Raw genomic sequence first — 10,235 nt, forward strand, 5'->3', positions numbered from 1 at the left:
TGTGTGTGTGTGTGTGTGTGTGTGTGTGTGTGTGTGTGTGTGTGTGTGTGTGTGTGTGTGCATGTCTGCCATTTTTATGTCGGCCAAATGTGAAAGTAGAAAGGAAAATATATAAGTGAAAAGTTTGCACTGAGCTTATACTTGCTAGCTGTGTGGGTCAACACTTTACTGTTGATGTAAGATGTACATAGATCTAAGTTCTCTGTTCAGGGTTCAGTCTGTGAGGTTCCTTTCTCTTTTGACCTTCAGTTTGGTCTTGAATAGCTGCATGTCACTGACCAGAGAGGGGGAGGCTTGTTGGAGCAGTCTGTGGCAGTTCAGTTGACACTCACTCCAAGAGAAAGTTGCCATTCACCAATGTGCCCCCAGAGAAAAAGCCTTGTGAGCAGCCATCATCTGTTGCTAAGCAACAGGGCTGACACCTTTATTTCTTTTTTTTTTTTTTGGGGGATCTCTGTTGTAGGCTGACTCAAAAGGAGTTGATGTGTACCAAACAGTAGGCCTACTGCTCTTGCCCAGAGGTGGCCATCTCATTGTGGCTCCTTCTGACCACCCAAACACTAAGGAGATGTCGGCTTCATTGCCTTTGCTGCCTCCTGGCCAGAGGTGAACAGATATTGGGAAGTATACTGAAAACCAGCAGTACGTAAGAGCAGCAGAAATGTGTAGTTTATTTGACTGAGCAAAACTGTGAGAAAATGTCTTTCTCTGCCTGTAGTATTTTTTCATGATGGGTACATTAGAAAAGCATCATGTGCTTTTTTCCCCAAAGCATATGACACACATGCATTATAGGTAAGGCATAACAATGATCAAACTAATAAATAAACAATCTAATACAAATGAACTAATAATCACACACATCCTATGCTTGGCTTTTGCCTCACTTACAGTACATGTTACCTTGGGGCAGCCGCGGCCTACTGGTTAGCGCTTCAGACTTGTAGCCGGAGGGTTGCCTGTTCGAACCCCAACCAGTAGGCTGAGGCTGAAGTGCCCTTGAGCAAGGCACCTAACCCCTCACTGCTCCCCAAGCGCCGCTGTTGTTGCAGGCAGCTCACTGCGCCGGGGTTAGTGTGTGCTTCATCTCACTGTGTGTGTGCAGTGTGTTTCACCAAATTTCCCACACGGGATTAAAAGAGTATATACTTACTTACTTACCTTGGTAACAGAATCATTACAATATTTTTCAACTGCTGAAGTACAACAGCCTTGTCATGCCAACCACATGGCACCTACCCTCAGCTGGCCAACTCACTCTCTCCTGTCTGGCATGCTGTGATGCCTCTGCCAAGAGCTCCCGGCATGACAGTGTTTTTGTTCTTGTGTGCAACATTTTTTTATTTTTCATTTTATTTTATTTTATTTTTGCTGAATGAGTGTTTTTTGCTGGTATGCTGCGGAACAGACAGATGGTCTTTTATGGCCATATAGCCAGAGAACTTTGTGCTAAACTGGACTTGATACTGCTGGTGAAAAAAGCCATGTCTATGACAGTGATAGGTGAATGCTGTAGCTGCTGGAGTTTTTTATGTGAAGGACTTGGGTTGAATTCCCTGTGAATAATCAATGACTGTGCCTATTAGACTATTCTGAACATTGAACACTTAAACTAAAGAGGTACCTAAAACACTAAGTACTTGTTTCCCTATACAACACCGTTTGGTCCTGGGCACATAGAAGGGCAAAGTCGTTTGCACTCCCAGTTGGTGTTGATGGTTCTCTTTGTCTCTGGACAGGACGGGAAACAGAGTGAAGGGACCCTGCAATGTGCTGATAGCTGGGTGTAGTGTCCTTGTCTCAGGGGTAAGACCTGACTGAAGGTGTCAGACCAGTGACAGCATGGTTGGTACAACCACATCAGCTTCCTGACAACATCAGTCTGAGGTAATCAAGTACAGTTCTGTGAGTGTGCTTCTTGAAGGTTTCACTGATGGGGTCAGCTCTGTTAGCTAATCTGTTAGCATTGGAAGGCCAGATGTTCACTTGAGTTTTAGTTGCACATGATAGAAGAAAGCTGAGCTAGAAAGACAGATTTCCTCATGGTGGTGGAATGAGGGTTCAACATTGAAACAACCCTGGTTGGAATGTGAAGCAGGGAATAGGGAACTGAGGATGTGTTGGGCTGGTGACGTCAACAGGACTAAATGCGTACGACTCAAACTGAAGAACATACCAACGGCACTAGTGTCACAATCTGTCCTGTTCAGCTGTGAAGGACGGGGGATGGAGGGAGCAGCAATACTTACGGACATCAGGACCTCATTATGGATCTAAAACGGTAATCTCTCAGCGCTGTTGACCGACCCTATCAAGGTCGATAAGGCCGAGAAGCTGTACAATGAGCACTTACTCCAGGTGTAAGTGGTGCAGCTTTATTGAGCTGCAAATTGACCTGTAATCCGTCTCCAATATGGCCGACTTCATTAGGCATTGCTAAGAATGCAACCAGGCGGAGGATGAGAGGACAAATCCAATCTGAAAGATTAAGAGACAGAGGGCAGTGATGACAAGATGCTGAGTTAGGCACAGGAAATAAGGTTGATAAGCTTACATTTAAATTATGTCCGCTAATGGATTTCTTCAACAATAGCCAAGTCAGACATAGCCTTGGCAGATAGAGACGATAAGAGCTAGAAGACGGCTAGTTAGCAGTCTTATATTTAGTTTTCTATTCACGTCCGCCTCATATCGTAAGAAATGTAATGAATGTTCTCAAGAGTTCATTACATTCAGACTGAAAGAGTTCATCTCTTTCATTTCTGCACTTGGTGGATAAAGCTTACACACTGTAGAAATCCGTTCAGTTCCCTTCTGTTACTTTATAATCTACTTCATACTTCTATTCATATGTTAATACTTATGTCTCCTGGATATCATGTGAGTATTTTACATAAGTAGGCCTACACATAGTATAACTATGTACAAACCCACTTCCTATCTACCTTAATTGTCAGCAACGGACCTGTAAAGAGACTTTAATATCAATCACAAAGCCCCCATTATCAGTATTATTATTATTATTATTATTATTATCTGTGTATTATTATTTTGTTTTGTGATTTGTGTACTTGAAAGTTGGTCCAAAGTTTAGCCCACTTAATAGAGGTCTGCTGGTTATAAATTAATCCCATGGTTCATAGCAGAGTCCTTGTGTCTGAGTCCGACAAGTTATACACAAAATGTTTGAAGTACTTATTTCAGCTATTTCATTAGCATTTATTGTGCACAGTATTTGTGCAAGAAGTCAAGCATGGCTGCTAACAAGATAACTCACTGGGCCTCAATCCCCTTGCTGCTGTCCTGAACTTGCGCTTGTAATGGCCTACTCCCTTATACATTAACAATGAGGGATGTGTCTGTTTTGCATACTGCTGCACAAATTCATTAGCCGGTAACTTCCTAAAGCCTGCATTCCATGCACCTAATCAAAATGCATGTGCATTCCATTGTATTGCATAGGTTTGCAATAATCTGAGATGGCCGAGCTTCACAGGACATGCAACTGAAACAGAACATTCCCAGAGCGAACTTCAAAACTAATCTTAGAGGAGAAATCCTACAAACTTTCACATACAGTAGATGTCCGTTTCTCGAGGTCACTGAGTAGCCTACTGTCGGTACGAAAAAACCCTCCAAAAACAATCAGTTTTACCTAGTTGCTACAGCCAGCAGCTAATGCAGCCAGGCAGCTACAGCGCTACACTCTGTGAGCATGTACATGAGAGCTCACGGACATGCCCACCAGTGTTGTAGCTGTCTGGCTGTGTTAGCTGTTAGTTACAGCTGCATACAGTATACTGAAACCATTTAAGCAACACAATGTAGTTGTTCTCTTTCAGCTGAGTTTGAGTCTTCATCATGGACAACCAGTCCTTCAGAGATTGTGAAGAACTTTGAGCGAGCCACCACTGTGAGAGCAGGGAGATGTACAGTAGGAGGACACTGTTTCTCCTTGCCTCACAGTGAGATGGAAATTCTCCCCTCGCTGGGGGTGAAGGCCACTCCCAGCTCCAGAGCAAAAGCCAGCCTGGCAACTGACTTGCCCTCCTCCGGGAGCTCCACAGGGTGTTACGATGGAGCTCCACATGGTGTTGCGATGCTCTGTGGCCAGAACCACTGCCTTAACTCAACACTTCAAAGACCAAGGAGATGGTTGTGGATTTCCGCAGGTCTAAGCCCACTCTGCTACCAGTCTCCATTGATGGGGTCAATTTCGAGGTGGTAAGCACCTACAAGTACCTGGGTCTCCACCTGGACAATAAACTGGACTGGTCAGCCAACACTGACACACTTTACAAGAAAGGGCAGAGCAGGCTGTACTTCCTGAGAAGGCTGCGCTCCTTCAATGTGTGCAGCAAGCTCCTCAGGATGTTCTACCAGTCTGTTGTTGCCAGTGTCCTCTTCTATGCAGTAGTATGTTGGGGAGGAAGCACAAAGAAGAAGGATGCTGGGCGACTTGACAGGCTGGTAAGGAAAGCTGGCTCTGTAGTGGGAGCTGAACTGGAGTGCATCACTTCAATATCTGACAGAAGGACCCTGAACAAGCTGATCAACATCTTGGACAATGAGTGTCATCCACTCCACAGCACTATTGTTAAGCAGAAGAGCCTGATCAGCTGGAGACTTCGCTCACTGCCTTGCACAACAGACAGACTGAGGAAGTCATTTGTCCCCAGGGCCATTGAACTGTTCAATGCATCACTTAAGGGAAGAGGAGAAATAGACTTCTCCGCATTGTCTGTCTGCCTCTTCACCACCTCTATGTCTTGAACTGTCTGTCCACTAGCCACTTTACCATTGTCTTCTGCCTCACTGTTTGAGTGCTTTACTAGCACATATGCACAACCCCTCCCTCCATGCATCAGCTGAACTGTGACCACACTTATACCTTTCTTCATATAGTTATTTATACATAGATATATAGACTTTATTCTTGCACTGTTGCACTGTTGCACTGTTTGACTTACTCGTTTGACTTACTCATTTGCACCATCACCATGACACTCATTCACAAAGAGCACCTTACCTTACCTTATGCACAGAGGACCAAAGGCTCAGTCCCTGCTTCAGTCATTGCAAGCGCACCTGATTGATTAATCACCCACTATGTGGATACTGTTTTTTAGAATTGATTTAGATTAAGTTTTATTTAGTATAATTTGTATTTTAGTATATTAGTATATTCTTTATCTTCTACAGTCCTTATTGCTTAGTTGTGTTTTTTATATTATATACTTTTAATTACTTTTTCTGCTGTTAGTGAATGTGTGTGTGTATGTTGTCTGTATGCTACTGTGACCTTGAATTTCCCCTAGGGATCAATAAAGTATCTATCTATCTATCTATCTATCTATCTATCTATCTATCTATCTATCTATCTATCTATGTACATGTATTCATTTAGCAGACGCTTTTATCCAAAGTGACTTACACACATCAGTTATATTACAAGGGCCATTTTCCCCAGAGCAACTCGGGGTTAAGTGCCTTGCTCAAGGGCGCAACGGTGGAACTTTGCCTCCACGGATCGTTTTTGTCCAGAGTGCTGAATTTGGTAGTATCAGAGTAGTTATATTTTCAACATCACTGCCACTGGTCAATGAATCCACCTACACAGCCTGGACACTCTTGGGTTTGTCAGGACTCATCCCTGCAAATGACGTGGTTGTTTGTGGTGCAGCTTTATAAAGGCAGTAACCTGTAAAAAAATCAGGTGATTGAAGGTTCAGATCAAGATGGCATCATGAGAATAACATCTTGTGTTCTCCTTTAGAGAAGCAAGGTTATATTCATAACCATATGTTTTACTTTAAAATAGCCTTCAAACTCATTTCGATACCACACTGACAGACACTATTATTTGTCTATTTGTTGATCATTTCATTTCATCAGCGGAAAAAACATCCTCTATGTTATAAAAAATGTATGTCCGGTTACACTTTACTAGACAACATCGACATAAGAGTGACATGACACTGTCATGAACGTGTCATAAACAAGTCATAATGAACATAACGCTTCTGTTATTAAGTGACATTCGGTTTTTGTCATAACAAGTTAGGGTTATGATTAGGATTAGGGATAGAGATAGGGTTAGGGTTAGGATTCATGTGTCATGACAGTGTCATGTAACTCTTATGTCGATTCTGTCAAGTAAAGTGTTACCAAATGTCCTCTATGTTGTTTGTCCCTTTAGGGAAATTTCATAATTGTCAACTGATGAATGGCCTAGTCACCCAATGCCTTGTGTGATTTTCGTGTGCTGAATGAGATCTCTACACATAATCGCCTCAATCAACCCAAGCTCTGTTGTTCTCATCTGTTGTCTATCTCACTATTGAAATGTAAAACGGAGCACAGATGTGTGTTTGTCTTGTCTGGTTTTGCGGATATCCGTGCTGTGCATTTGTCCTGCTTCCGTCAATACATTGGACAGATGGATGCATCACCTGATCTTTGAAATGAAATGTGAACAAAAAATAAAAAAAACACTCAAAGAAAAACACACTCTGTGTCCTCTTCTGTTGGAGGACCTAATGGTTTTGGAGGACATCCAGGTAGCTGGAGGCTTTCTGTGTACATCCCATTAGGAAATTAATTATAAAGCAATTCACAAGTGGGGCCATTTACATTTTTAAGCCCAAAGTCTGAAGGAAGTGGGAAAAACAAAGCCGTCACATTCCGTAAACCACAGAGGGAGCGGGAAGTTTAATCACACTCGCACTGCTAAAAAATACGTGTGAATTGAAAGCAGACAACAGAAGTGCTCACCGTGGCTTCAAAAATGCACTGACTTTATGGACAATATAAAATGGGCATAGTTGGGAATGTTATAGAATACTGTCAGGAAGACGACAATATTCTATAACATGTATTGCTTATTAGAATTTGCCATATATGGCCATTGATATAGGGTAACTATATGTTGACATACAGAGTAATACTGTATGTAATCACAAAGTTGAACTGCATATTTATACTCTGTATTTATATAATGTCATGTCTGTACTGTTACACACTGTTTAACAGTATTGTACACCATATAGATGCATTGTATAGTACACCATATAGATGAATTGTATTGTACACCATATAGTTGCATTATATAAAGGGCTGTATTACAGACAGTGTATGTAAAGTGCTCCTGTATAGCAACATTATTCTATAAGAGTAGATTTACCATTTCCCCAGTTCTTCCATAGTTGAAGAACACAATGTACATTGTTTTTTTACCTTAAAATAAAGGCTTCCAACTAATTTTGTGTCATGTATGCCACTCTCTTGATAGAATCTTTGACATTGCTGTTGTGCACCTGGTAATGCACTGTGTAACAGTGTTGCAGGTGGGAGCATGACCTTTTTCATCAGTTTTGCCCCCCTTAGCACCGAATGGGTACCAAGTACGATGCCAATTAACAAAAAGGGGGATTCCTACATTGTGTTACATTAAATTGGCCTCAAAATCTGTATGTACTAGAAATGTGTGCGAACAGGGCAAATACATTTATTTTACAGGCATGGAGCTTTGGTAACATTTCCACCTGACAGACTGATCGGTTGGCTCAGGGGTGATTCCTGATCCTGCCATTTCAAGTCTGTGTTGTTCTCGATAAAAGCATCTTCTAAATATCAGTCAACTTCAATTTGCTAATACAGCATACTGTATATGCAGTGATGGATTAATGTCCTTCTGTTAAGACATGCTGCTGTCCCAAGTCAAATCACCAGTTTTGCTGCAGCATGCCTTCCTTTCTCTACAGCCCTCTCCCCTCCATATATATTGCACAGTATGTGCTGAAAGACGCAGAAAGTTATTTCATGTACAAAGATGTTCTGAAACCACAGGCGCCAATATTCTCTCTTCTGAGTATTTGGACAGCAGAGGTTTTATTGGATATTACGTGTTGCCGTTCCCTGGCATCCCTTTGTGAGGTATATTTTTTGTGAAGTTGACCTGCGTCTATAGAGTTCTACTGAAGGTCAACAAGCTTTGTAATCATGAATGGTCTTATATGGATTGGTCTTGGATAGGAGATGAAATGCTCTGAAGAGAAAGCTTTTGACACTGTTCCGATTGACTCCATACAAGTATGCTGTATGACTCCTATATAAAGTCAACTTTCTACTGCCACAGTATATTTCTTTGTTCCCACATCGGCATTTTATGACGGGCTGAGATGTACCCCCAGAGTCCTCCCTCTTTGTCTGAAATGGAGACAGGATCCTCTTTAAAAGCCACACAGCCCCCTCGTCGTTGCCCTGCTCGGCAGTCACCAGAGAGGGGAAAGAAATGAGTCACATACTGCAGATGAAATAGATAAAGTAACCTGCTCCACTTTCAGGACTATCTGTCTTTCTAAGTGGACTGTAGGTCAAACTGTTTACTTATTTACTTTATTACTTCACACAACTTTCACGTATTCTGTGCCAAGGTCAGTTGATGTGTTTATCAATATGTAAGGTCTTGATGGTTGGATAAACTATCACAGCACTTTACAGCAAATAATTATAAAGCAAGCAGTTGTGGAACATACCCATAGGGGGAGCCCAGGTACCATAAACACATCTGAACAGTGTAGAAGGGGTGGCAACTTAGCACGTTTCAATCCAGGAAATGCAATTGAGTTTATTTATTTAATTTGACAAACATAACCTTTTCTCCAGAGAGCCATACGGAAATGAGACGTTAATGAATCTCACAACATAATAACCCGATAGCACAGAGAAAACAGAATGATAACAGAGGAAAGATTCAGAAAATGATAGGGACACGGAACAAAAGAGGCTGATGGGGACCCTACTCACAGGAAGCATGCAGCATGTTAAAATGCACGGCGGGTTGGGTGAGGGTGTGTGTGTGTGTTAGAGGAGAGCCTGTGAGAGCTTCATAAGCCGTGCAGCGGTTCAATTAACATTCGCCTACCGAGCGCTGGGTTTAGCGGGTGGGAACGATCACAGGAGCCGGGTTCTCACTCACAGCACACACAAGTCAGATAATTACCTATTTACATTTCATCTCCACCAGCAAGGCTTCCTCCTCCATGGCGCAGAGTTGCCCTGGCGCCAGGCCACCTGTCTCCGAGGTGATCGACGGGCCAATTGTCTCTGCCTGGGCAGCAGAAGAGTGGACAGCACCCTCATCCAGATTAAAGAACTCAGTGAAAGAAGAGAGTGAAAATATTCTGACTGAATGACGGCATCTCAGCATAATAGAGCAATACTCACAAGGCCGTGTGGGCGTTTGTGTCTGCTGTTTGTTTTTTCTTTTTTCTGTTTGTGTATTTGACCTTCTCAATTATTTACACAGCTCAAATTCTCTCTCTCTCTTTCTCTCTATCTATTTCTTTCTCCTGCTCTCTCTTGCTTTCTTTCTACCTCCAGAGGTGCTTCGCTCCTCTCTTGACCTCTCTGTTGAGCTGCTCTTCTGCTCCTGTAGTGGGGCTAGGTCAGTCATTAGCCAGGTAGGTGGGAGTCAGGCCCTTTTGCAGCTTGGGACACAGTGTTCCAGCCACTCCTAACACTCACCTCTCGCTCTGTGTGTGTGTGTGTGTGTGTGTGTGTGTGTGTGTGTGTGTGTGTGTGTGTGTGTGTGTGTGCGTGCGTGAAATTTGCCCACAGTCAGCTGGCCCTTGCACCCCAATTTAGTTCCTGCAGCCCAATCAGGGTGAAGGCCAACCAGGGTGGTATAGTATGGGGAGTGTTGTACTGTATGTGGTGTGGAATCCAACATAGCCGGGAGAAATACAGGAACACACACACTCAGAGAACCAACACCTCGCTAAAGCCTCATCCCAGGACCATGTGTATGTGTGTGTGTAAGAGAAAGTGCATGTGCATGGGTCCAAGTGTGTGAGTGTCTGTTTATTTGTATGCGCATGTGTGTGTATGTGTGTGTGTGTGTGTGTGTGAGAGAGAGAGAGAAAGAGAGAGAGAGAATGAATGAGTGTGTGAAAGAGAAGACGAAATAAGAAGAAAGAGAAGAGAGACGGTGCATGTGCATGGGTGCAAGTGTGTGAGTGTCTGTTTATTTGTATGTGCATGTGTGTGTGTGTGAGCGAGAGAGAGAAAGAGAGAAAGAATGAGTGAGTGTGTGTGTGAATAAATGATGATGTTAATGACAGTGTATTAGTTAATACTGTCTGTCTTCATGTGTTACTGTTACTGCATGTACAATAAATCATTGAATGCGAGGGAATATGCAAGTGGATAGCCACCAGTAGCACATACTCATA

The sequence above is a fragment of the Alosa alosa genome, chromosome 23 (assembly GCF_017589495.1).
Source record: "Alosa alosa isolate M-15738 ecotype Scorff River chromosome 23, AALO_Geno_1.1, whole genome shotgun sequence".
NCBI classification, from domain to species: domain Eukaryota; kingdom Metazoa; phylum Chordata; class Actinopteri; order Clupeiformes; family Clupeidae; genus Alosa; species Alosa alosa.